Source organism: Pipistrellus hanaki, assembly GCF_964339955.1.
Source record: "Pipistrellus hanaki genome assembly, chromosome: 11".
Lineage (NCBI taxonomy): Eukaryota > Metazoa > Chordata > Mammalia > Chiroptera > Vespertilionidae > Pipistrellus > Pipistrellus hanaki.
In genome coordinates this window covers 43170571-43197675 of record NC_140513.1, presented here as the reverse complement: position 1 = coordinate 43197675, position 27105 = coordinate 43170571, and positions in this window count along the sequence as shown.

The following is a 27105-nucleotide window of genomic DNA, read 5'->3' as shown; positions in this document are numbered from 1 at the left end:
TGAGCCAATAGTTTGTTTGCTAATTAAAAGGCCATGAATAAGAGCTAATTACACAAAGTACATTGCTTTGCAGAACTAGAGAGAAGAGGGTTTACTCTTTCAGGTACATGATGTAGCAGGCATAAAAATTTATAGTCTCCCTTCACTCTCAGATGACAGGGAAACACTGTTTTACCTACCTCTCAAGAGAGGGAAGCTGCCTATATTGTTCTTACATATACTGTGGAAAATCCAATGGTAACCTACCATCAGCCCTAAGCAGCCTAACCCAAAATGGATTTCAAACATTTATTATTAGTTACAAAGTTTTAAAAATGTACTAAGTATGCTAAAGTACTATACAAAGGTTTTAATGGAAAAGATGAAGGACAAAAATAGATTAAAGGATTTTGTTTCTCTTTGAGTCATGGCTACCACTATCCTAATTCAAAAATTATTTAACTATAGAAGTTCTTTGAAGAACTTGGAAAGAATGAGAGACCTCATTCATGTAAAATTCTTTTTATATCATTCCAATTGTCAAGTTAGCAAGAATGCATACCAGGAGGGGTCAAGGTGATTTGGAGTGAATGACGTGCCCTGCTTTCCATCCAAGGGAACAATCTGGATGTGGAATTTAAAGAGAAAAGAAGGCAGGCAGCGGAGTTGGGAAAAATGTAGTGGAGAAGGGTAATGTTGAGAACTGTGACACAGAGAATTTGACTTGCATATGGAAACAATAGATGTCAGTAATGTCTTTAAAAAATGACACAATCCAAGTGGTAGGAAAGATGGAAGATCTTGTTAGGATATATTTTACATAGGATGTAGAAGTAGAAAGTGAGCAAAGAGGATAAAAAAAACTTGACATACTTATTGAAAGGTGAAAAATGAGTCTGTGGGCAAAGGAGAAAGGAAGAGAGTGTCTTAGAGAAGAAAATAAGACACAACACTTCCTAAGGATCCACATATGTGAAGCAAGCAACAAAAGGGTAAATAAAAGACAATGTTAAGATCTTTGATTTGGGCCTGGAAAGAAACTTGTATTTTTAGAACTGAGAGGAGGAGGTAGAGGAAAGGGTTAGAATTATACTAAGCTAGATGATGGGAAATAAGAAAAGATGCTTAACTTTCAGTAAGCTGAGGCGCTCAAGTCAAAGTCATTATGATGGTAGAATTGATGCAAATTTCTTTACATTAATGTTATTCTATTCACAAGAAAAAGTACAGGAAGAAAAAAATTGGCCTGCTTCATTGTTAATGGTATATTAGCTAAAGCTCAGACATTAGATATCTGTTTGGGAATATCAGAACTGGTTTGTGAATTGGTCAGTTCAAACATCTTTTGTCTAACCAACTGTTGGATCAAAGGAGGTGAACTGATATTAGACCTGGGAATGGACTTCAGTAAAATAATTATCTTTGCATTTTACAAGTGTTTAAATTTCTCACTTTTCAAATTTTGCCTCAGAAACTAGTTTGTAAGAAATTCTTTCATGTGCTAACATTTCAAAGCAAAATAAACCTTAAACAAGGCAAACAAAAGCTTTGCTTAGACAAAATAGAATAAACAACCTTGAAAACAAATACATAAAGAGGACATAAAGTGTTAACTTAGGCTGATTTTTTTCCTTTCCTCTTATTTGATTTGCATATAAACAACAGTGCACCAATCATTTAATCCTGTTTCTGGCCCATGAAGACAATTTTCTTTTTATTTTTGACAAACAAGTATTTTATTTTTCATTGATTTTTTTTAGAAAAAGAGAAACATAGATAGATATGAGAGAGAAACATAAATTGGTTGCCTCCCACACATGCCCTAACTGGGAATCAAACTGGGTATGTGTCCTGATCAGGAATTGGACCCTCGACCTTTCAGTATATGGGATGCTGCTACAACCAACTAAGCTACACAAGACAGAGAAAGTAATTTCCTTTTGATATTTCTATTTATTTTTTTCTAGAGGACATGCACTATTATTGGCTCCTGACAAGATATAAATAGAGGCCATAGTCAATCTATACATCATCAATAATATTAGATGGGACCATAGAATTGATTTGAACCTGTATTGGAGGATTTTGAAGCTAGCAATCAACACTATCAGGCTTTGGCTCTCTTGCCCTTAGGAGCTACACTAAAGAACTGGATATACCACCTTTTAAAAATTACTATTTTCTACTTCACTCTTATGCTGAGGGATTTGACCATAAGGTCATTGTTCCATATTATCACCACTAAGGTCACAATGAATTTTCATGAAAGGACCATTAGATAGATGGCATTGTTTACTCAGACCAGCTATTGAAAAGCTCACTTTACTACTGAATCCACTTACTTATTTTGAATTGAGCACTCAATTCAGATATATTGCTCAAAATGCAGACAACTGACCAAATCATTAAATAATTTTTAATTTTTTATTTTTATTTATGGATCAGCTATGTCTACTCTGGGAGAACTTCTGTGTTGGAGACACCCTTAAGAGGCAAGACTTGCAAAATTGCAAAAGCCTCTCTGCTCAGCTAGGATGGGGCAGAGTTTCAGGGCAGAACTGATAGCCGTGGTTTCTCGTCAGCCCTGCCCTATGAGGCCCCTGGGTCTCAGTGTCCCTCAGTAATTGCTGCAGGCACCTCTGAGAGAAAGCCGCCCTCAAATTTCACCCACTGCCAGACAGTCCAGTTTCTCCTATAATGTGTCTGAGTTTCCAGAAGTTCGCCTGGAACGAGTCCAGTGCAGTCGGGAGCTTCCGTCTCTTTAGAAAGCCAGCCATGCACTCAGCCTCCTGTGCATAGAGCCGACCATCCTCTCTGCACACACCTCTTCATACCTTAGCCTTTTGCAGCTCCTCTGAATCTCAATGTGCTTTCCTCTTTTCTTCTAGTTTTAAGAATTGTGTGAGTCCTCTTCTGGGGAATGGCGTGTGAACAAATTTATGAGGGTGTTTTTAATATAGGGTTAAACTTAGTAAAGTTATTTAACCTCTTTTTCTGTCTGAAATTGGGAGTATAATGTCAATATTGTGGAATGTCTATGAAGGATAAATAAAATTACTGAATTTTTGTAAAGTACTTATAGTAATTTGCCTGTAACATAGCAAATGCTCAACAAATGTAGCTTCTATTATTGTCGTTATTAATGTTATTATTGTTAGGTTCAAATTTGGTTCCCAGGAGTTAATTTTACTCTGTACCTCTGTACCAAAGGTCAACCATTTCACAGTGCTTACTAATGAGCACATAATGGGGGACAGAGAAAATGAATATGTAAGTGATAGTAAATAAATCATATGTGGCCCATACTCATTACTCCTATACTTAAGTAAGCAATGGTGGTATCTTTCCTGTTTAAGCCACAGCACAGCCCCAGATCTTTCCCAACACACGCTTTCAGGCAGCTCCCAGCCCAGAGATTCAGAGTGAGCACTTGAGATGAAACCTGGTAAAATAGAGTTCTCTCAATTATAACAACACAAAGGGGAAAGTGAGCTGAAGTATGTTATGATTTTAAAAGATAAAACAATGTTTTTAAAAGAAAACAAATGAATTGATTAATTCAATGAGCAGTGTGTTCTGACAGGAGATTCAAGGATTATCAAAGTGTCCTTTTCCCAGGTATTGTTTTGTCATAGTAAAGGAAAATGTTGAGGCTGGTTTAGGGAAAAAGACAATCCAGCAAACCATATGCTGAACACAATGTTTTCAGTAACAGCCACTGAATAATCAGGGAGACATCATGTCCTGCCTCTTAAGTCCTTCACCTTGCTCTTCTAAATGGAAACACAAGTGCCCGAGGATATTTGAAGCATGACAAGCATTGTAGCGAGGGCTGATGTAAAGCTCTGTAAAGAATTTCCATGCCTGTTCATGTAACAGATGGCTCCCTACAAGAATCATTTTAATATTAAACAGACAATTCAGGCCTATGAAAAATTCTGCTATAAATCTGTAATTGAAAATGTTAAAAAAAAAAATCTATGCAGAAAGACAAATTTTGCAAAGGCTATAATTTTTACAAAGAACTTCTCATGCATTTCAGAGCTTATGTCAAAAGTAGGGTTATCCTTTTATTATTTATTTAAAGAGTAGATTTAAGATTAAATGGAATGTCTGTAGACACAAAAAAAATTGTCACGCTGGCTGGGTGCCTTAGTTGGATGGAGCATCATCTCATACACCAAAAGGTTGCAGGTTCAATTCCTGGTCAAGGGCACATACCTAGGTTGTAGGTTTGATCCCTAGTTGTGGCATATAAGGGAGGCAACCTATCAATATTTCTCTCTTACATCAATGTTTCTCTTTCTCTCTCTAAAAACCAATGAAACCATATCATCCTCAAGTGAAGACAAAAAAAAATTGTCTTAGTTGGAAAGAAAAAAGATGTGTAGAGATGGGTGGGATAGGGTGTGTTTTATTTCATTTAATTGATCTTATCATCTTGTCACGAAAGCCATCCTCATCTAATAGAGGCATTTCTTTGTCCATCAGTGCCTTGTGGATCAGAGATCTTCTTGTCCAGTGTGGATCCCAAGCACACTCATTTTTGATACTGTCCTTTCTAGGAATCTGGAACCTATAACCTTTCGCTCTCCCACCACTTCTGTTATTCTGGCAAGGGCCATGAGGATCAAGGATTGCAAGGAAATCATCCTGAGATCCTCAAGTTGTTGGCGGCAGAGAGGTTTGTTCAATGATTAGACATGATTTAGCCCAGTCCTAGTTATTGTTGATAATTATTTTTCACCGCTACCCAATACTTTTCCCACCAATTCTTAGCTCGGAGTAAACTCTGATCCCAGTATTTACCCATCTACTTTCTTTGTGGAAAAAAGGGAGATAAGACCTGCTCTACATCCCACATCCCACTCCTAGAATATGACTCACCTTCATGCCTTTATGATACTTCTTCCTTCTGGCACTAGGTAGCTGCTTTAACCCTTGTAGACTCTAGTTTCTCTTAGGTAAGAATTTTTTTAAAAAAATTAAATAGGTATATTTTTATTTTAAGATAATTTTTAGAGGGGAAAAAAACATCAAAGCTACAGTCTCATTGATTCTTTATTGCAAAAGATAAAGCTGAGGAAAAACAAAGTGAACCCATTTATTTTAAAGATTCAAGGCAATGTAAAGAGAAGAGATAAGAACAAGGACACCAGATGCCTACCTTAGTCAGACTGTGTGGAATCAAAGGATACTTAGTGGTCCAAACAAAGAAAGTTTAAGACAATCATCTGGCCTCCACATGCATGTGTAAACAGTACATAATAAGACTTTCTCTCTCTCAATCTCTCTCTGTCCTTCTCTTTCTCAAGCCAAAGACTCTTCTTATTCAGACACTGCAAGACATAACTTAGCCATCTGGTGTCCTTGTTCTTATCTCCTCTCTTTGCATTGCCTTACATCTTATATTACCACGCTGTTGAGCTAGGTAATATAACCCTTTAGCCCTTTTCCTGTACTATATCAATAAAATCGTTTAAGAGTTTATGAGTCAGCTATGTTTGTCTTCCATGTAATACTCAAATCCTTTACAGAACCATGGCAACTAAAAGAATGTACTGAAGTTTTGTTGTTGGTTTTCTTTTTGTTTATTTTAAGTTACTTATTCTATATGTAATGAAAGCAAGAAATATAAATGCACTTTGGGTGTGGTCAGCCCTAGGTGTCCTTCGCTTCCTAAATACAAAGTCTTTTGTTCCCACCATTCACATCGTAGGAAACTCTCAAATCAACATGGCTTTCTTGACTCAGACAGCCTTCTGGACCTAAATGGTTCCCTTCAGGATCCCTAAATAGAGGAGGGACCCATCTACATTCTTTGTGGAAAAAGGTTTAAGTTCTTACATAATAAAACTCCACAATTTTTTGCTTTAACAAGGACATAGTACTTACTATATGACAAGATGTGTTTAAAGCACTTCACAAATATAAACCCATTTATTTATTTATTTATTTATTTATTTATTTATTTATAATATGTTTTTATTGATTTCAGAGAGAGGAAGGGAGAGGGGAAAAGAATTGGAAACATCAATGATGATAGAGTAACGTCAATGATGAGAAAGAATCATACATCAGCTGCTTCCTGCAAGCCCCCTAAATGGGGATCAAGCCTACAAACTGGGAATCAAACCAAGACCTCTTGTTCATGGATTGATGCTCAACCACTGAGCCATACCAGCAGGACCAATTCACTTATTTTTTTACTAGAGAGATAGAGAACATTTTCTTCCTTCCCTGCCTATTCTTGTGAGAGGCAGAAATATTCTGTTTTGAGATCACAAAATTTAATTCCCACCACCACTGAGAATTGGCTGGTTTCTCTATTTTGTCTGTAGTTACTTATGCTCCCCCTGAAGATCAATATAAATTAACTGTTTAGGAAGCATACAAATTAATAATCCCATCAAGATTAAATTTAATCCAATCCAATAATTTAAATGGTCCCTTTTAGTGAAATTTAATCTCTAGGGGGAAAAAAGATGTTTGTGTCTTTAAAAAGCCTATCCTAGTTCCTGCTTGTTTCTCCCTGTGTTTAGTTAGTGGCAAGAGAGCCAGTGCATCTTCATGAGGGTGTGGAGTTGGGCCGGGGAAGAGACACATGCTGCTCTGTGGGTGTGTGCTGGTTAGAGCCCACCGTGTCTCTGGGATGATGGTCTGTGCCCACCTTTGTAATCCTTGCCCTGCTGTCTTCGAATGCCCCATTCTAATACTGATTTGACTCAGTGATGCTGCTGTGGTGTGTTGTGTCTCCTCGCCTCCTCACTCAGTCCCTGAAGCTCTAGATCTCACTGAACCCCTAGCTGTGTTGTGTCTCAATCTTGTCTTTTGACTTGGCAATTGTCTCCCACCATCTCACCCAGCCACGACAGACCCCACAGAATGCCCACTGATTTCAACTCAATATCAGCAACTCATATGAATTAAGAATATCTTGGGAATGCTAAACTGTAGGCGCTCCTTTCTCTAACCCTGTTTGTCATGCTTCTATGACTATGCCCTGGCTTACATTTGGGTTTGTCATCACTGGCTTGAAGCATTTCCTCTGCCTTTCAGTGTAAGCCCAGAGAGGACAAAATCAGGACATTTCTGTACAGGTGCAACATTTCCCTTCCCTGTCTCCTTTCCTTCCCTCTCTTCCTATTATTGTCAGGGACTAGATGGGTGGGTTTTTCTCTCAGTTCTATGTCATATATTTTTTCCTTTCTGGCTGAAGATCCATCTTTAGGACAGGCTTAGCCCTGATTCATAAATGGTACACACAGGAATTTGGAAAAGTCCTTTCTCAAGAAAATAATCTGGCTCACGGGGCATTGTTTTGCCGCACAATCCGATTCCAATGTCAAGAGTTGAATATTACCTCTTTTGTTTGTACACCTTCTGCTTTATTTTCTAATATCTCCTCAGACAAATGGACACTGAGGCTGATTAGGGGTAAAGGTCTTAAAACCAGAAAGGCAAATGAGAACACTGTATTAATGTTTAAAATTATTCCTCATGTAAAAACTGTATTCCTCATGATTTGCTCTGCTTAGGAGTACACTGGAACCATGCTATCTTATTAGAATAGGTGTTTTCCTCCCTGACAAAGGAAGGCTAGGTGTCAGATCCGTACACTTGCACTTTGTTCCACTTGCTAGTCTTAAATATACTTCTGGCAGGATTAGAATATAACATTCTCTATAGGCCATTGACTCTTCCTATCATAAACATATAAAAATCAGTATCAATTGTATTGCTTAGGAATTATATTTGATTATAACAGAAATCCAAAAATAAGGCCTTAAACAAATTAGATGTTTTATGTTCTGGTTAATGAAGGTACACTCCTAGCCTGCCCTGTGTAGTTAGAGCCACAGGACTAATTCTGACCACTGAACTGTACGGGGGAAATGAAGTGTTTTGTTTCTGGGCTGAAGCATAGCAGAGCAGTCATGTCACCTGAGGAGCCTGTGTGTTCCAGATAGTGGAGCCGGGCCCCTTGGGTCCCTGAAAGATGTGTGGATCAGAGCTACCCCAGTACCTGCAATGGATATGAAGTGAGAAAATAACCTTTGTTGTGTTAAGCCTCTGGTATTTGGATATTAAATGTTACTGTAGCAAAATCTAGCTTAACCAGACCATTAGAAATGGGGAGGGCATAATGGGGGGATGAGGACACACATGTAATAACTTAATCAATACAGACATTTTTAAAAAAATTTAAAAGAAATGGGAAGGGCAAAGGACAAAGGGGACGTGTCATCTTCCTTTTTGAGATTTTATGAAGTCTCATTTATATCTGATTAGCCAAAGCTACCTTACAGAGCCACACCATTTATATGGAAGGCTAAGAAATATATTTCTTTCTTACTTTTTTTAAAAGCATCCTCACCTGAGGATATGCTTTTATTAATTTAAGAAAGAAAGGAAGGGAGAGGGAAAGAGAGTGAAACATCAATGTGTGAGTGAACATCCTGGATCAGTACCTCCTGCATGTGCCCAACCAGGGATCAAATTCGAAACCTGAGTATGTGCCCTGAATCTAACCAGAGACCTTTCAATGTAAGGGATAATGCTTTAACCAACTGAGCCACATGGGCAAGGGCGGAAATATATTTTGTAACATGACATATGCTGCATCTAATAATATCAAATTTTGTTATTAAGGAAAAATATGATAGTTCTTTGGGTAGTCAGCTAGTGCGATTTGCCACAGTTATCCCTTTCGTTACCCATCATTTAGACACACAGTAGAAATAAGACTTATACTACCCTGTTTCCCCAAACATAAGACAGTGTCTTATATTAATTTTTGCTCCCAAAGATGAGCTAGGTCTTATTTTCAGGGGATGTCTTATTTTTCCATGAACAAGAATACGGTACACATTTATTGTTAAATGAAAATAAAGGAAATTTATTACCTGTATACAGTACCATAGTACGGTAGTTGTCAACACAAACCAGACAAACTGTGAATCCTACACTATCAAGAATTTACTCATTTATTCAATGACAATCATGCCATCATCTTCTGGAACATCATCATAACAATCCTATTCCTGAATTTCCTGGTGAATTTCTTATGACTTCATTTCTTTCAGAATCAGTGGACCAAATCTCTCATGTTTAGCAATAGCACTGTCTTTAAATGAGTACTTCTTGTCAAGGTAGCCTGCTCACAGTGCATTTGCAATGCAACTGTCAGTGATTTTTCTCCCATGAATTCTTCACCCAAGTCACAACTTCTTGCAGTTTAGGTTTCACAAAGTTTCCACGCTGATTTCTCTCCATTCTATTTTCAATGTAGTCATTAATTTCCATGCGCAAATTGTCTTTGAATGGCTTGTTTATTGCAATATCAAGAGTCTGGAGATAGGCCGTCATTCCTGCAGGAATCATTATCTGATCTATTTTTCTTTCGTGAAGAAATGTCTTCAGGTCTTTAGCGCAGTGAGTGCTGGCTGCATCCCAGACTAGCAGACCTCTTTGGCTCCTTCGCATAACAAGCGGCAGCATTAAATCGACCCACTTCCTTAGAACTGCTTGTGTGGGCCAGGCTTTTTCAGTTTCAAGAATAAAAACGCCCAAAACACGTTCAATCTTTTCCTTCCAGCCCTTAGAAATGATTAAAGGTGGGATTTTAGTGCCATCCAGATGAATTGCCAAAATACAGGAAATGTGCACTTTCATAAGCAGTGGAGGGAATGTACACTAAGGAGGCACCCCGCTGTTCAATTGTTGTTTGAGATGATTGGCCCATAAACACTGCAGTTTCATCCATAGCAATCATGTTGGAAAGATTGTATTTAGAGAAGTCAGCATCATCAATAAAGGACTTGAATGCAAGTGCTCACTTAATAACTTGAGTATCTTCCAACCTAAACAATGTTGTAGATCTTCTTAAAGACAGTTCACTTCACTGAAGGAAATTATCCAGCCAGTGTTGTGATGCTTTGAAGTCTTCGGGGGCTATGTCAAACTGTGGTGCCATTGCAAGGGCAAATTCTTGAATCTGAGCTCTATTCACAACCAAAGCCTTTGCTCTCCTGTCAAGAACCCATTCACAGATCAGGTCTTCCAGCTCGGAAAATAATGGTTGCTGGCCTGATCCACACTTATGCTTTTTAGCATTTCCCTTGTCCACTTGTTCAATGAGGTTACCATACCCTGCTTGCCATTTTTGGACCAATCCGATACTCAACATCTTCTCTTTGCAGGAAGCAGTAAGATGTGTCCCCAAGACTCTTCCACGATTCCTTTCTTGTACTCCACGGAGTAGCCTTTTCTTTTTGCACTTATTTCTAGGGGAAAAAAAAAGGAATTGGGATATCAAGGTGGGGGGAAGGGGATCACTTAAAATGACACAGGGGGGAATCAAAATGGCACAGGAGAATCAGAGGGGGGATTACCATTTTAGTAACCCCTTTTGATCCTCCTGTGTCATTTTGATTGCCCCCTCTGATCCTCCTGTGTCATTTTAAGTGATCCCCTTCCCCCCACAGCTGTGCCATTCCTGCAGGACCTTCACTAGACATCCCCCCTACCCCTTTATCAGACATTGACCCCCTGGGGCCTGCCTGGGGACTCTCACTGGGCTTGCTGGGGCCTTGATCTGGGCTGGAGCAGGGTCTGCCACTGACTGAGAACCTTCAGTCATCATGAGGGCAGCTGCGAGCATCAGGTAGTGTTACCAGAGACAGACCAGCACTCACTACCTTCACTGCCTCCACTCTGCTCTAATCCTCCTGTTCTTCTACAGGCATCTGAGAAAGTCTCCTCCTCTCTCCCGCCCCATGCTCACTGCTCACTCAGCCTCCACACAGCAGTGAAGTCAGGAATCAGCTTAAAGTCACTGGTTGCTAGACACCAGTCGGGGTGGCCCTAGTGACCAGTTTATGGTAAATTAATTTTCATTCTGAGACAGAGCCTGGGGGGTGGGCATTATTTTCGGGGGGATGCCTTATATTTCACTCAGAAGGAAACCTGTAAGTAGGTTTTATTTTCGGAGGATGTTTTATTTTCGGGGAAACATGGTAGTCACATTTTTCTTTCTCTCTAGGGTCCAGCCATATCAGCCTTTGTCAGTTCCCACAAAGGTCCGGGGCAGTAACTTATTCTTCTCATTGCAAAGCTATTCTGCTTTCTCTTTAGCTTTTTATCTGTGGCTCATACTTTGATTCAGCTCTGTCACTTGAGGGCACCTCTCTCAGTAATCCACCTGAGATCAAAGCTGCCATATTTTCCCTTCATACCACAGACTAGTTGTACAGTTGTGTGATCATTAAGTTCTTTTTCTAAATATTTCTCCTGTTCTCTTATTTGTGGCACATTTCTTTGTCTCCACACTTTGCCTGCCACTTGGTGTTTCTTTCTATGTATTAGGTAGATCTGCTATGACTCCCAGTCATAGGTGGCCTTACATAGTACCTGCTCTATGGGACCTCGTGGCTCAGTCTCCTTGGTAACCTGTGTTGGGTGCTCCAGGATGTCCTTTCTGTGGCCCACGTGGGCCCTTCTATTGTAATTGAGTCTTGATTGCTTTTGGCCCATTGGGTGTGGGTTTGACCATCAGGCTGGCTTACCCTGAGGATCAAATGTGACCACAGTGTATGGGATACTGTGCAGATGCTACCCACACGGAACGGAATTTTTATTTTGTGTGTATGTGTGTGAGTGTGTGTGTATGTGTGTGAGTGTGTGTGTGTGTGTGTGTGTGTGTGTGTGTGTGTGTTTAATGTAATTCTTCACCTGTTTCACCCAGCTCTTCTACCCCCTCCTCTCTGACAGCTGTCAGTCTGTTCTGTGTATCTATAAGTCTGTTTCTATTTTGTTTGTTAGTTTATTTTGTTCATTACATTCCACATATAAGTGAAGTCCTATGGTATTTGCCTTTTTCTGCCTGGCTTATTTCACTTAACACAATACACTCTAGGTCCATCTATGCTGTCATGAAAAAATTTTTTTTTTCTTTATGACCAAGTAATATTCCTATGTAAATGTACCACATACTTTTTAATTCACTCATCTATTCATGGGCACTTGGGCAGCTTCCAAATCTTGTCTGTTGTAAATAATGCTGCAGGGAACAGAGGAGTGCATATATTCTTTGGAATTAGTGTTTCGAGATTCTTTGGATACATTCCTGGAAGTGGAATCTCTGGGTCTTAAGGCAGTTTCTTTTTTAATTTTTTGAGCTAAGTCCATATTGTTTTCCTCAGTGGCTGCACCAATCTGCATTTCTATTAATAGTGCAATGGGTTCCATTTTCTCTACACCCTCTCCAACACTTGCTGTTTGTTGATTTAATGATAGCCATTCTGACAGGTGGGAGGTGACATCTCATTGTGGTTTTAATTGGTATTTATTTGATGATTAGTGACATTGAGCATCTTTTCATATGTTTATTGGCCATCTGCATGTCCTTTTTGGAGAAGTATCTATTCAGGTTCTTTGCCCATTTTTATTGGATTTTTGTTTTGTTGGTGTTCAGTTGTATAAGTATTTCATAAATTTTAGATATTAACTCTTAGTGGATGTATCATTGGCAAATATTTTTCCCATTCAATGCGTTGTCTTTGCATTTTTTTGATGCTTTCCTTTGCTGTGAAAAACTTTTACTTATGAGGTAGACCCATTTCTCTATTTTGTTTGTTTCCTTTGCCTGAAGCAGTATATATGAGAAAATATTGCTCTGAGAGATGTCTGAGATTTTATTTCATATGTTTTCTTCTAGGATTTTTATGATTTCAAGTCTAACATTTAAGTCTTTATAAACATTGTTTGAACTCTGTCACTAGTATATTCCTCCATTTCATTTACTTCTTTTCCTGGGGATTTCTCCTGTTCTTTCATTTGGGGCCTGTTTATTTGTTATTTCATTTGGCTGCCTCTCTGTACTTGTTTTTGTATATTAGGTAGATCTGCTATCCCTATTTTCATTGGATGGCATTATATAGTAACTGCCTTTTGGGGCTTATTAATACAGTCTCCCTGGTCACTTGAGCTGGCCACTTCATGAATGTCCCTAATTCAAATCCCAACAACATTACCACCAACCTAAACAAGGATTTTTTTCCACTCCCCAAACATTCAATGAGCTGATAGACTGGAAATAGCCAGAAATTAGGATTCCCACTTACACATGCCCAAAAGTTTTTAAGTCTCCCAGGTAACATAATAGGTATTTTCTTCATCTATTTTATAGTGAAAACAGTCATAGAGTTAAATATGAAGACCCCTGATATTATATTTTTATGAATTAAGCAGCTTTCTAAACACTATACAACCAAACTTCTATAAATAATTTAAAGAGTTGATTTTCCTCCATCTTAAATTCAATTATCATATAAAAGTTGCCTTTTGATAATAGGAGAGAAGTGGTGTGATTTTTAGAAACCAAAGATCATATTAAGAATCAAGAAAAAAATTCCAAGACTGTATAGAAGTTCAAATGCAGCCAGGTGACTATCATTCTCCCACAAGAGAAAATGGGGAAAAAATTTTCTATTTAACTATTCTCAGTTATTTTGAAATATATGCTCTGAATAGTTTCAATGTCTCAATTTTCTTCTGATTAACCAATATCTGCTTTCTTACGGCTAAAAGAACCATAAGTAAGAAAAAAAAATTAAGCTATTAAAAATGTGACTTTTTAACACAGCCTTTCCATTTTTGTATAGTAAGAAAAATAATTTCTTACATAGAGGATGTGTTCTTTTATATTCCACAAAATATTTAGAGACAGATTTTTACTAAGAGGTTTGTATTTAGCAATCAAATAAATGAATAAATTACGTTTGAACTATGGCTTGAATCCTAACTAAATCAAAACAGAAAAAACTGAGAGAGAATTAAAAATTATATATATTTTTGCATGAACTTCTTGATCATCAGGAGAATCATCAGAAAAAAGAGACTTTTCTTTTGATAAGTTAGTATTTCCTTGTAGTGTATCAACTTCTATTTTATGATCTTCTTTTCAATTCAAGTAAGAGGACCCCTAAGGCCTTTATCTGTCAGTACTTCCAGACCCCTGCACCGACATTAGCAGCTGCTCAACTTCTCTAATGCTGAGCAGCTGCTAAAGATTGGTGGAGCCATCCCTTTTCTATGGACATTAGTGTTTTACCTAATTTCGTCAGTGCTCTGATGGGCAGTCTCAAAAATAAATCTTTGAAAAATTGTGCAAGAATTTCTGTGGGGTGAGCACTGTCAGGTGCAGGTGTGTACCTGTGGGACTTGGGCAGGCCCTGCACATGGTTCTCCCAGGGGAGGGGCCATTCCCCTTCCTCTCCAGGGAACTTGTGGGGGCCCGTGCTGCCTCCCTTTGTCCCCAGGGCTGATGGTCCTGAGACCAGATGGTGACAGTGCTCTCTCCCCAGTGTTGACAGTGTGTGTGCCCCCACTGGGAGGTGGGGCATCTCTGACATGTGCTGGTATGTGCACTGCCTCTAGATAGACAGTGGTGATGTTTACCCAGCATCATGAATGTACTTCTTGCTCAGGAATGGCGACACAAAGTATGAATAATAAGATTTATTTATTACTTAAGCAGGGTTATACAGTGGGAACATTAACGCCAAAAACAGAAAAAAGGAAATAATAAAGGCAAACACTCCCCAAAGCCCTGACATAATAAAAATCAAAAGATGAAAAAATATATCATGCCATGGAGAGCAGAAAATCAACAAAAGGAAAACAAAAAAGGAAAAGAAAATATCATGTTTTGCCCTTCTGACAGGGCGAGCACACTCAAGCTGGGGCCGTTGAGCTGGGCCCTCTTCAGGCAGCGCCTCCTCCGAGGCAGGAACCAGCTCTGGCTCCAGGGAGGGTTCTCCATCCAGTGGTGGTGGAGCCTCCATTTCCTCTGGGCCCGGCCCTGGCTCCACAGCTGCAGCTGGAGAGGCTGCTGGAGGTGGTGAAAGCTCTGGAGGTGGAGATGCCTCCAGCTCTGCATTCTGCTCCTCAGGATAGACGTCAGATGTCACAGGAGGAGACTTCTCTGCCTCCTGGGCTGGTGCTGGAGTTGGGAGAAGAGAAAAGGTCACCCAGGTGCCTACATGTCCATCTGTCCCCCAAAGTGAGAACACTGGGCACAGCCCCAGGACCCACCACAAGATGTCTTCCATGCCCAAAGTCCAGTGCCTGGGTGGTCTTTGCTCTTCACCAAGCTCTAGGGGTGCTCCCTGTGTGTCTGTCAAGCGCCTCTCTCTCCATATAAGCTCACACGGACCTCCCCAAACCTTCCCACCCGTAACCCCCCCTCCCCCCAACTTTCTCACCCTTGGGCCCTTGAGCTGGGCCCTCCATAGGCAGTGCCTCCTCCGAGGCAGGAACCAGCACGGGCTCCAGCGAGGGTTCTCCATCCAGTGGTGGTGGGGCCTCAGTTTCCTCTGGGGCCGGCCCTGGCTCCACAGCTGCAGCTGGAGAGGCTGCTGAAGGGGGTGAAAGCTCTGCAGGTGGAGATGCCTCCAGCTCCCCATCCAGCTCCTCCTGATGGACGTCAGATGTGACAGGAGAAGACGTCTCTGCCTCCTGGGCTGGTGCTGGATTTGGGAGAGGAGAAAAGATCACCCAGGTGCCTGCATGTCCATGTGTCCCCCAAAGTGAGAACACTGGGCACAGCCCAGGACCCAGCACAGGACGTCCTCCATGCCCAAAGTCCAGCAGATAGGTGGCCAGAGGCTGGTCTTTGTTCCTGGCCAGCCTCGAGGGGTGCTCCCTGTGTATCTGGCAGCAATCCCTCCCTGTAATTCACGTGTATCTCCCCACCCATTCCACCCCTAGCCCCAACCTCCTCACCCTTGGACTCTGCCTCGTTGGGCTCCAGGTCTTCCTGCCTGGTGTTATTAACACGGCCAGAGCGCTCCAAAAGAGAGTTGAAAATTGCCCTCTTTGTGTTGGGACTGAGCGGCTTTGAGGTTGGCGGCTTGTTGGGCCTGGGCGGCTTCGGTGGAGGAGTCCTCGTCCACTCACGGGCCCTGGCTCCCCAGTTGCCCAGGTGGCCACACGCACTTCAGGCCTGTCCTGGCCCTCCGTGGTGTGGCTCACCGAACCCTCACTCTTGGACATCGGGAAGGGGTCTTCCTGGACCTGCTGCTGCTCCACATTGATCTGGGTTGAGCTCTGCAATGACAGTGACCGGCAGCCAGTCAGCAGGACTCAATCGTGGCCCTAGTCACTGCTGCTTCTGCCCCTGGACCTTCTGCTCCCAGATCAGGCCCAGCCCTGTGTCTGCACAGACCTCCTCCCAGGGGAAATGAGAGTCACCTCCAGGGCTCAGGATAGACCTCAGGCAGAGGGCGCCACCCACACTTCACGTCCACCCAGCCAGCCTTGACCAGGGTATGAACGTGACTGGCCCTGACACGCCAACCCCACCTGTTCCTATTCTCCTATTCTGGGCAGACCCTCCCCACGTGAACACCCCTCACCACCACCCCTCTACACACACACACACACACACACATACACACAAACACACACACACACACAAGGTAGAACTGCTCAGATGGGTTCAGAATGGTGGCCTGTCTTGAACAAAACTCCCCTAAGCCTCCCTGAGTTACCTCTGGCTCCCTCTGTGCAAAGGGCCACAGGCGTCGTCTGGACTGAGTCCGGATCCAGTGGCGGGCACGTCGGAATGTACTCTCATTGCTGCCTCTCTTGAGGCCTCGTCCTCGGCCTTGACCTCGGGACACAGGGAGACAACAAGAAAACATGGTGTCCTCTCTAGTGCCTCTAACCGAGTGAGAGGGGAAGGGGCAGTTATAGAATGTAGGTGCCTGGTTACCAGGTCCCATTGTCTCCATCGTCAGGAAGTGAGGTCACCCATGGGTCCCCTACCCTGAGCATCTTCTCCGACATGAGCCACGACCTCACTTCCTGACGATGGAGCCTAACAGAACCCGGTAACGAGGCACCTACATTCTATAACTGCCCCTTCCCGCCTCACTCGTTTAGAGGCACTGGAGAGGACACCATGTTTTCTTGTTGTCTCCCCCTTTACCGAGGCCGACGCCTCAAAAGAGGTAGCGATGAGGGCAGGTTTTGGATTGGCCGCCGCTGGATCCGGACTCAGTCCAGACGACACCTGTGGCCCTTTGCACGGCGAGACCAGGAGGTACCACAGGGAGGCCCAGGGTGGTTGTGTGAGGGCCAGGCCACCACTTTGAACCCAACTGAGCAGGCTTATGCCCCCTCTGTGTGTATGTGTGTGTGTGTGTGTGTGTGTGTGTGTATAAGGGGGGTTCACATAGAAAGGGGCTGAGCAGGAACAGGCTGAGAGGGGGTCAGAAGCCTCGTGGACCAGTCACGTTCACACCCCGGGTCAAGGCTGGCTGGGTGGACGTGGAGTGTGTGTGGCGCCCTCTGCCTGAGGTCTGTCCTGAGCCCTGGAGGTGACTCATTTCCCCTGGGAGGAGGTCTGTGCAGACACAGGGCTGGGCCTGGTCCAGGAGCAGAAGGTCCAGGGGGCGGAAGCAGCAGTGAATAGGGCCAGGCAGGGCTTGAGTCCTGAATGGCTGCCCGTCACTGTCATTGCAGAGCGCAACCCAGATCAAGGTGGAGCAGCAGCGGGTCCAGGAGGACCCCTTCCCCATGTCCAGGAGTGACGGGGCGGGCGGAGAGCCACACCACGGAGGGCCAGGACAGGCCTGAAGTGCGTGTGGCCACCTGGGCATCTGGGGAGCCAGGGCCCGTGGGTGGACGGAGGAGGACCCCTCCACCGAAGCCGCCCAGGCCCAACAAGCCGACAACCTCGCAGCCGCTCAGTCCCAACACGCAGATGGCAATTTTCGATTCCATGGTGAAGTACTATGCGGATGGTAATGACACCAGGCGGGAAGACCTGAAGCCCAAGGAGGCAGAGGCCAAAGGTGAGAAGGTGGGGAGGTTTAGGAGTGTGAAGGGTGGGTGAGGTCCATGTGAGCTTCTGGAGAGAGGCTGTTGCCAGACACACAGGAAGCACCCCAAGGCTCTCCAGGAACAAAGACCAGCCTCTGACCACCCATGCACTGGACTTTGGGCATGGAGGACATCCTGTGGTGGGTCCTGGGCTGTGCTCAGTGTTCTCACTTTGGGGGACACATAGAAATGCAGGCACCTGGGTGACCTTTTCTCCTCTCCCAACTCCAGCACCAGCCCAGGAGGCAGAGGCAGCTCCTCCTGTCGCATCTGAAGTCCATCAGGAAGAGCAGGATTCAGAGCTGGAGGCATCTCCACCTGCAGAGCTTTCATCACCTCCCACAGCCTCTCCAGCTGCAGCTGTGGAGCCAGGGCCGGCCCCAGAGGAAACTGAGGCCCCACCACCACTGGATGGAGAACCCTCCCTGGAGCCCGTGCTGGTTCCTGCCTCAGAGGAGGCGGAACTGCCAATTCAAGGGCCGCTTGTTCGATGGGCTCGCCCGGTCCGAAGAGAAAAAGTTGTTATACCCCCACTCCTTGATCTTTTCCTTTTCTTCTATTTTTTTTATTTTGTTTTTATGTTCTCCATGGCGTGATTCTGCTTTTTACCTTTTTATTTTTCTTTTTTTTTTTTTTTTTCTTTTTTTTATTTTTTTTTTTTTTAATTTATTTATTTTTTACATATTTTCTTGATTTTTTTTTATTGCCCCCCTCCCTCCCTCCCACACATCCCCTCCCTCCCCATAGTTTTATGTCCATTGGTTGTACTTATATGCATTTATACAAGTCCTTCGGTTGATCTATTATCTCCCCCTGATATCCCTACCCTCCCCACTGTAATTTGACAGTCTGCCTGTTGCTTTACTTTCTCTATATCTGTCTCTTGGTTCATCAGTTTATAAAGATCTTTATCATCCACCGATGTGTGAGGTCATGTGGTGTTTCTCTTTCGTTGATTGGCTTATTTCACTCAGCATGATGTTCTCCAATTCCATCCAGGTTGCTGCAAATGATGAGAATTCCTTCTTCTTTATGGCAGCATAGTATTCCATTGTGTAGATGTACCATAGTTTTTGGATCCAATCATCTGCTGACGGGCACCTAGGCTGTTTCCAAATTCTGGCTATTGTAGATTGTGCTGCTATGAACATAGGGGTGCATATATCCTTTCTGATTGGTGTTTCTAGTTTCTTGGGATATATTCCTAGAAGTGGGATTACTGGGTCAAATGGGAGTTCCATTTTCAGTTTTTTGAGGAAACTCCACACTGTTCTCCACAGTGGTTGCACCAGTCTGCATTCCCACCAGCAGTGCACGAGGGTTCCTTTTTCTCCGCAACCTCGCCAACACTTGTCGTTTGTTGATTTGCTGATGTTGGCCATTCTGACAGGTGTGAGATGGTACCGCATTGTTGTTTTGATTTGCACCTCTCGGATAATTAGTGACTTTGAGCATGTTTTCATGTGCCTTTTGGCCTTCCTTCTGTCTTCTTTTGAAAATATTCTGTTTAGGTCCATTGCCCATTTTTTAATTGGATCATTCATCTTCCTTTTATTTAGTTGTATAAGCTGTCTGTAAATGTTGGAGATTAAACCTTTATCAGTGGTAATATTTGCAAATATGATCTCCCACACCGTGGGCTTTCTTGTTGTTTTATTGATGGTTTCTTTTGCTGTAAAAAAGCTTTTTATTTTGAAGTAGTCCCATTTGTTTATTTTCTCTTTAGCTTCCATTGCCCTAGGGGCAGTATCAGTGAAGAAGTTATTTTGGCATACGTCTGAGATTTTGCTACCTGTGGATGCTTCTAGTATTTTTATGGTTTCCCGTCTGATGTTTAAGTCCTGTATCCATTTTGAGTTTATCCTTGTGAATGGTGTAAGTTGGTGATCTAGTTTCATTCTTTTGCATGTGTCTGTCCAATTTTCCCAACACCATTTATTGAAGAGACTGTCTTGACTCCATTGTATATTCGTGCCTCCTTTGTCAAATATTAATTGAGCATAGTGATTTGGGTTGATATCTGGGTTCTCAATTCTATTCCATTGATCTATTTGTCTGTTCTTGTGCCAGTACCAGGCTGTTTTGAGAACAGTGGCTTTGTAGTATAGTTTGAAGTCTGGTATTGAGATCCCTCCTACTTTACTCTTCTTTCTCAGAATTGCTGTGGCTATTCGGGGTCTTTTATTGTTCCAAATGAACTTTTGGAGAGTTCTTTCTAGGTCAGTGAAATATGTCGTTGGTATTTTAATGGGGAGTGCATTGAACCTATAGATTGCTTTAGGAAGTATGGACATTTTGATGATGTTGATTCTACCAATCCATGAACATGGTATGTTCTTCCATCTCCTTACATCTTCCTCTATCTCTTTTTTCAGTGTCGTGTAGTTTTCCGCAAATAGGTCCTTTATTTCTTTAGTTAAATTTATTCCTAGGTATCTTAATTTTTTTGGTGCGATGGTGAATGGAATTGCTTTTTTAGCCTCTGTTTCTGTAGTTTCACTGTTGGTGTATAGAAATGCCATGGATTTCTTGGCATTAATTTTATATCCTGCTACGTTGCCAAATTCATTTATTAAGTCAATTAGTTTTTTAATGGAGTCTTTTGGGTTTTTTATGTACAATATCATGTCATCTGCAAATAAGGATAACTTTACTTCTTCTTTTCCAATTTGGATGCCTTTTATTTCCTCCTCTTGTCTAATTGCAATGGCTAGTACTTCCAGAACTATGTCAAACAGGAGTGGCGAGAGTGGGCATCCCTGTCTTGTTCCTGTTCTTAGAGGGAATGGTTTTAGTTTTTGCCCATTGAGTATAATGTTGGCTGTGGGTTTATCATATATAGCTTTTATTATGTTGAGGTATGATCCTTGTACTCCCACCTTTTTAAGAGTTTTTAACAGGAAAGGGTGTTGGATTTTGTCAAATGCTTTTTCTGCGTCAATTGATATGACTATATGATTTTTATCTTTCAATTTGTTTATGTGATGTATCACGTTTATTGATTTGCGGATATTGTACCATCCTTGCATTCCTGGAATAAATCCTACTTGGTCATGGTGTATGATCTTTGTGATGTTCTTCTGGAGTCGATTTGCTAGAATTTTGTTGAGGATTTTGGCATCTATGTTCATGAGGGATATTGGCCTGTAATTCTCTTTCATTGAGTTGTCTTTATCTGGTTTTGGTATTAGGGTGATGTTGGCTTCATAGAAGGAGTTCGGAAGTGTTCCTTCCTCTTGGATTTTTTGGAATAGTCTGAGGAGGATAGGTTTTAGTTCTTCCTTGAATGTTTGGTAAAACTCTCCTGTGAAGCCATCTGGCCCTGGGCTTTTGTTTGCTGGAAGCTTTTTGATGACGGTTTCAATTTCTTCCCACGTCACTGGTCTATTGAGATTTTTAGATTCTTCCTGATTGAGTTTTGGCAGTTTGTATTTTTCTAGGAATATGTCCATTTCCTCCAGGTTGTTTAGTTTGTTGGAATAGAGTTGTTCGTAGTATTTTGTAACAATCTGTTGTATTTCGGTGGGGTCTGTTGTTATTTCACCTCTTTCATTTCTGATTTTGTTTATTTGGGTCCTCTCTCTTTGTTTCTTGGTTAGCCTGGCTAGAGGTCCATCAATCTTGTTTATCCTTTCGAAGAACCAGCTCTTGGTTTTGTTGATCTTATGTATTGTTTCTTTGGTCTCTATGTCATTTATCTGTGCTCTGATTTTTGTTATTTCCTTCCTTCTGCTTACACTGGGCTTTTCTTGTTGCTCTTTTTCTAACTCTTTGAGTTGTAGAGTTAGTTCATCTGTTACCATTTTTTCTAGTTTTTTGCAATAGGCTTGTAAGGATATGCACTTCCCTCTCAAAACTGCTTTTGCTGTGTCCCATAGATTTTGGATTGTTGTGTTTTCATTGTCATTTGTTGCCAGGATGTTTTTAATTTCTTCCTTGATTTCTCTGGTAACCCAGTCCTTGTTTAATAGCATGTTGTTTAGTCTCCATGTATTTGATTTCTTTGGATTATTTTTATTGTAATTAATTTCCAGTTTTATGCCACTATGGTCTGAGAAGATGCTTGATATGATTTCTATCTTCTTGAATTTGAAGAGACTTTGCCTATGTCCCAAAATGTGGTCTATCTTTGAGAATGTCCCATGTGCACTTGAGAAGAATGTATATTCTGTGGCTTTGGGGTGGAATGTTCTAAAGATGTCAATTAATTCCATCTGGTCTAGTGAGTCGTTTAGGATTGATATTTCTTTGCTGATTTTTTGTTTAGATGATTTGTCGAAGGGTGACAGTGGGGTATTAAAATCTCCTACTATGATTGTATTGCTATTAATCTCTCCCTTAATGTCCTCCAGCAGTTTTTTTATGTATTTGGGTGCTCCTGTATTGGGTGCATAAATATTTACCAGGGTTATTTCTTCTTGTTGGATTGTACCCTTTAGTATTATGAAGTGGCCTTCATTATCTCTTGTTATGTCCTTCACTCTGAGATCTAATTTGTCAGATATAAGTATTGCTACCCCAGCTTTTCTTTCCTTTCCATTTGCCTGGAAAACTTTTTTCCATCCCTTCACCCTCAGTCTGTGTGCATCTTTTTTTCTGAGGTGGGTTTCTTGTAGGCAACAGATGTAAGGGTCTTGTTTTCTTATCCAATCTAACACCCTATGTCTTTTGATTGGAGCATTTAATCCATTTACATTTAAGGTTATTATTGATAGGTACTCATTTGATGGCATTTTTATTCTATACCCATGTTCCTTCTTCAATTCCTATTTCTTTATTTTTACAGTAGACCCTTTAGCATTTCTTGCATTGCTGGTTTGGTGGAGATAAATTCCTTCAGTCTTTTTTTGTCTGTGAAGCTCCTGATTTCCCCTTCAATTTTGATTGATAGTCTTGCTGGGTACAGTATTCTTGGATTCAAACCCTTCCTTTGCATGACTTTGTATATTTCATCCCATTCCCTTCTGGCCTGATATGTTTCTGTTGAGAAATCAGTTGCTAGTCTGATGGGGGTTCCTTTGTAAGTAACTTTCTGTCTCTCTCTGGCTGCTTTTAAGATTCTTACTTTGTCGTTGTTGTTTGCCACTTTAATTATAATGTGCCTTGGCGTCTGTCTTCTGGGATTCATTTTGCTTGGGACTCTGCGAGCATCTTGGATTTGTGTGGGTTTTTTCTTCTCTATCTCAGGAAAGTTTTCTGTCATTATTTCTTGAAATACTTTTTCCACGTCTACCTCAGTTTCCTTTCCTTCTGGAACCCCTATTATTCGAATATTATTTTGTTTTGTAATGTCCCAAAGCTCCCGTAGGCTCTCCTCCTGCTTTTTAATCTTTTTTTCTAGAAGCTGCTCTAATTGGGTATTTTTTTCCATCTTGTCTTCTAGCTCACTGATGCGGTCTTCCGCTTCATCTAGTCTACTCTTGATGCTTTCTATTGAGTTCTTCATGGTAGCGATGTCATTTTTCATTTCTTCTTGGTTCTTCCTCAATTCCTGATGGTTCTTCCTCATTTCTTCTTGGTTATTGTCAAATTTCTCTTCCATTCTTTTTAGCCAACCAATAATCATTATTCTGAACTCTTGCTCTGGTAGGCTGCTTGCCTCTGGCTCGTTTACTTCCTTTTCTGGTGATGCCTGCTTTTCTTTCATTTGTGGGGTGTTTCTTTGTCTTCCCATGGTATCTCTTTTCAGGATGTCTGGTTATGTGGTGTTCTTTCTCTTGCGTTAATTTATAGGTGCAAAATACAACACTGCCAGGTACAACACGAGAGGCACTTAACAGGAATGTATTTACAATATTAATAACCTCTAATAAAGGTAACCCCTAGCGATAGGCAAATTAGGGTATAGGAGAGAAGGAAGGAAGGAAGGTAAAAATAAAATAAAGAAAAATTAAAAAAAAAAAAAAGTCAAAGAAGAAATAAAGTAATGACAAAATGAAGTTAGAAAACAGGGAGAAAAAGAAGAGAGAGTAAGAGAGAGAGAGAGAAGGAGAGAGAGAGAGAGAGAGAGAGAGAGAGAGAGAGAGAGAAGAAGCAAACTAAAAAAATGGGAAACAAACTATATATATGTGGAGAAAATTGCCATAGATCAACCACTGAGCCCAGCCAATGCCGGTAACAATACTTGGAGATTAATACAAACTACAATACAATATCCACTATTATTAAGTAAGGTTATGATATACAGAAGTCAAAGAAACAAACAAAAACAGAGGATTTAAAAAAAAATACAAAGCAACAATAACAACACTGGAATAAGCATAACAATTTCACTGAAAAGCACAAATATTCACAATAATCAACCTTCACTCAAACAATGAGAAAAGGATAGAAAGTAGAACCGTTTTTTTTGTGTTTTTTTTTTTTTTTTTTTTAACTAGTTAATATAGTGCAGAGAGTGATATTTATACACTTGTATCAGGGGTTGGAACTTAGGTCTATGAGTATAGTGAGAGCTTTAGCAGGGGGTATACAGAAAGAATAGAGGAAAAACTAAAGCCGGAAAGGGATAGGATAAACTGGAGACTAAAAGGTTAAAGTTTAGTAAGAGAGTGATGGGGTAAAGGTCGAATTGAGATAGGGTTGAATGATGCTATAGTAGAGATTAAAATAGAATGAAGTTTACTCCCAATGTAAAATAAAGACGAAGTAAAATGGTACTGGGGAGGAAAAGAAAAAGAAAAAAAAAATTGCAAAATAGCAGTAGTAATAGTGAAGATAGAGATTGAAAAATGTAATAATTGAAAAGGTAAAATCAAGTAAGGAAAAAAGAAAAAAAAATCGTTTCTGAAGTAAAAGATGTAAAAAATGAAAATTAAATAAAAAATGTAAAAAATGAAAATAAAATAAAGAATAGTATAATTAGCATAAAATTGTCCAGTAGAGTTCAATCACTTCCTCTGTTATTGTATTTGGTATGCCTGGTTCTTGGATCAGAGAGTCTTGCAGTTCCCAGCTTTCCACTGCACCTGTTTTGTAAGGTAGTCCTTAATTTTAGGTAGGCTATATCTTAGTTACTTGTGTCCATTTATTTTTGATTAATTAAAAGAAAAAGAAAAAGAAAAAGAAAAAGAAAAAAGAAAAAAAAAAAAGGCAGTTTGTAGTTCAGCCCTTAGGTGTCAGTGTTACTGGTTTGACCTCCCAGACTTTGGTTGCTCTGGCCTTCTTTCTCTCTGGGGGCGGGCCCTCGCAGCTCTCCTGGGCTACAATATAGGCGGGGCTGCGGCCGCACTGGGGGCGGGGCCTCGCGGCGCTCCGGGGCGCAGCGCTCAGGGCCGCACTGGGGGCAGGGCCTCGCGGCGCTTTGGTGCTACAATATATCAATAGGTGGGGCCGTGGAGCTCAGGGCCGCACTGGGGGCGGGGCCTCGCGGCGCTCTGGGGCCGTGGAGCTCAGGGCCGCTCTGGGGGCGGGGCCTCGCGGCGCTCCGGGCCACGGCGCTCAGGGCCGCTCTGGGGACGGGGCCTCGTGGGAGCAATGGGGCTATCGCAGCCTGAACTCTCAGCCTAGCCACGCAAACTCTGACCTTTCTGTGGGTGGTTGAAGAGCTTCCTTGAATCCACGCGCTTGCTCCGATCGGGGCGCCACAGGTGCTCGATGGACTCCTCGGCTGTGGGTTTTCCAGGCCTCAGAGAAGCTGCTCCCTTCCTGGTAGGGTGGCGCCACCTTTGCGCCGAGCCCGGAGCTCCGGGAGAAGTCGGGAGTGCTGGCCGCTTGGTCAGGAAAAATTGTCCATCGGACACTTCCTTACCTTCCTAGAGTGATCTGCTAATCAACATTCCCTGAGCGACTCAGATGTTGCTTCTATCTGTTTTGGGACCGGGGTCAGAACAAGTCCATCTGTTCGGTCGCCATCTTCAAGCTCCGCCTGGTGGGACTTGGCCTCCAGCTACATTCTTTTTGCTTGGGGGAACAGTCCCTGGAGGGAGGGCGGGAGGAGTGTTCAGGTACTGCTGATATTCTGCTTTCTCAACGAGGTCCTGGACTCTCAACCTCTTTATTTTTCTTATTTGGGGTTTTTTATGCTTATATTATTATCTTTTTTCTGTTTTCAGTCTGCATTTTACCATTGTATGATTTATGGTAAACAATAAATAAATGATAGTGCTCTTATTTTAAATGGTGCCATTTCTGAGCATGAGGTACATTCCCATTGCTGTTTAAGCACCACCAACGTCTAGTTGCAGGATGTTCCATCTTCCCAAATGGAAACCTTGCACCAGCAGTACTCAATCCCCACACCTCCTCCCCCTAGCATCCCCTGATCTGCTTTCTGTCTCTGCCCCTTTACCTGTTCCAGATATTTCCTATAAATGGAATCTTACAATAGGTGCCTTTTTTTGTTTGTTAATATATATATTTTTTTTAAATCTGAAATAGCATTTTTGTAATTTGAAAGGGAAATTCCAGGTAGTGATCAAATATAAAGAATAAGAAAAAAGCCCTATTAGTAAGTGTGTGCATGATCTACGATTTCCAGGTAGAGACCCCATGGCCAGAAGCCAGTCAGGCAGTGGCTGGCTCTTCCTGTGCTCAAAACAAAAAAGGAGAAAAATGCAGAAATCTGGAAAGATACCACAAGCTGGAAAGCACTCCTTAGGACCCCAAGCATCCAAGACAGAGATTTAGTATCCCTGTTGTGGAGAAAACTCTCAAAAGTTGGTCTTTTATAAAGGGACAAAGAGCAAACATAAGCACTTGCAAGGAGAGGCAGTTCACATGCCAGGATACGTCAGAGTTGCCTGACTGTCCCAATGGGGACAGCACACTGTCACCATCAGACTGGCAGGCAGTGGTCTCATGGTGACCCAGCCCCTCCTCTGGGAAGACCATGGGGAGGACCTGCCCAAGTCCCACAGGTGCACACTTGCACCGGGCAGTGCTCACCCTAGGAGGTTACCACACAGAAACGCTTGTACAATTTCTCAAAGATGTATTTTCCAGACTACACGTCAGAGCACTGATGAAATAGCTGGGCATTAGACAAAATAGTAATGTCCATAGAAAGGGTTGGAATTTACCAGTCCGGGCCATATGGAGGAGGGAAACTGAGCAGATGCTCAAGTGGGTGCAGACATCTCTACGTGCAGAAACAAAGACTCAGGGTCTTCTCACATGAGACACATGGAAAAACTGTCTACATCCAGGATTCCATCAGTCAGACCACATACATGTGACAGGTAGACAGACCTATGAGAAAATTTTAGGATACTGTATGGAGAGAACCCTAAAGTTTCT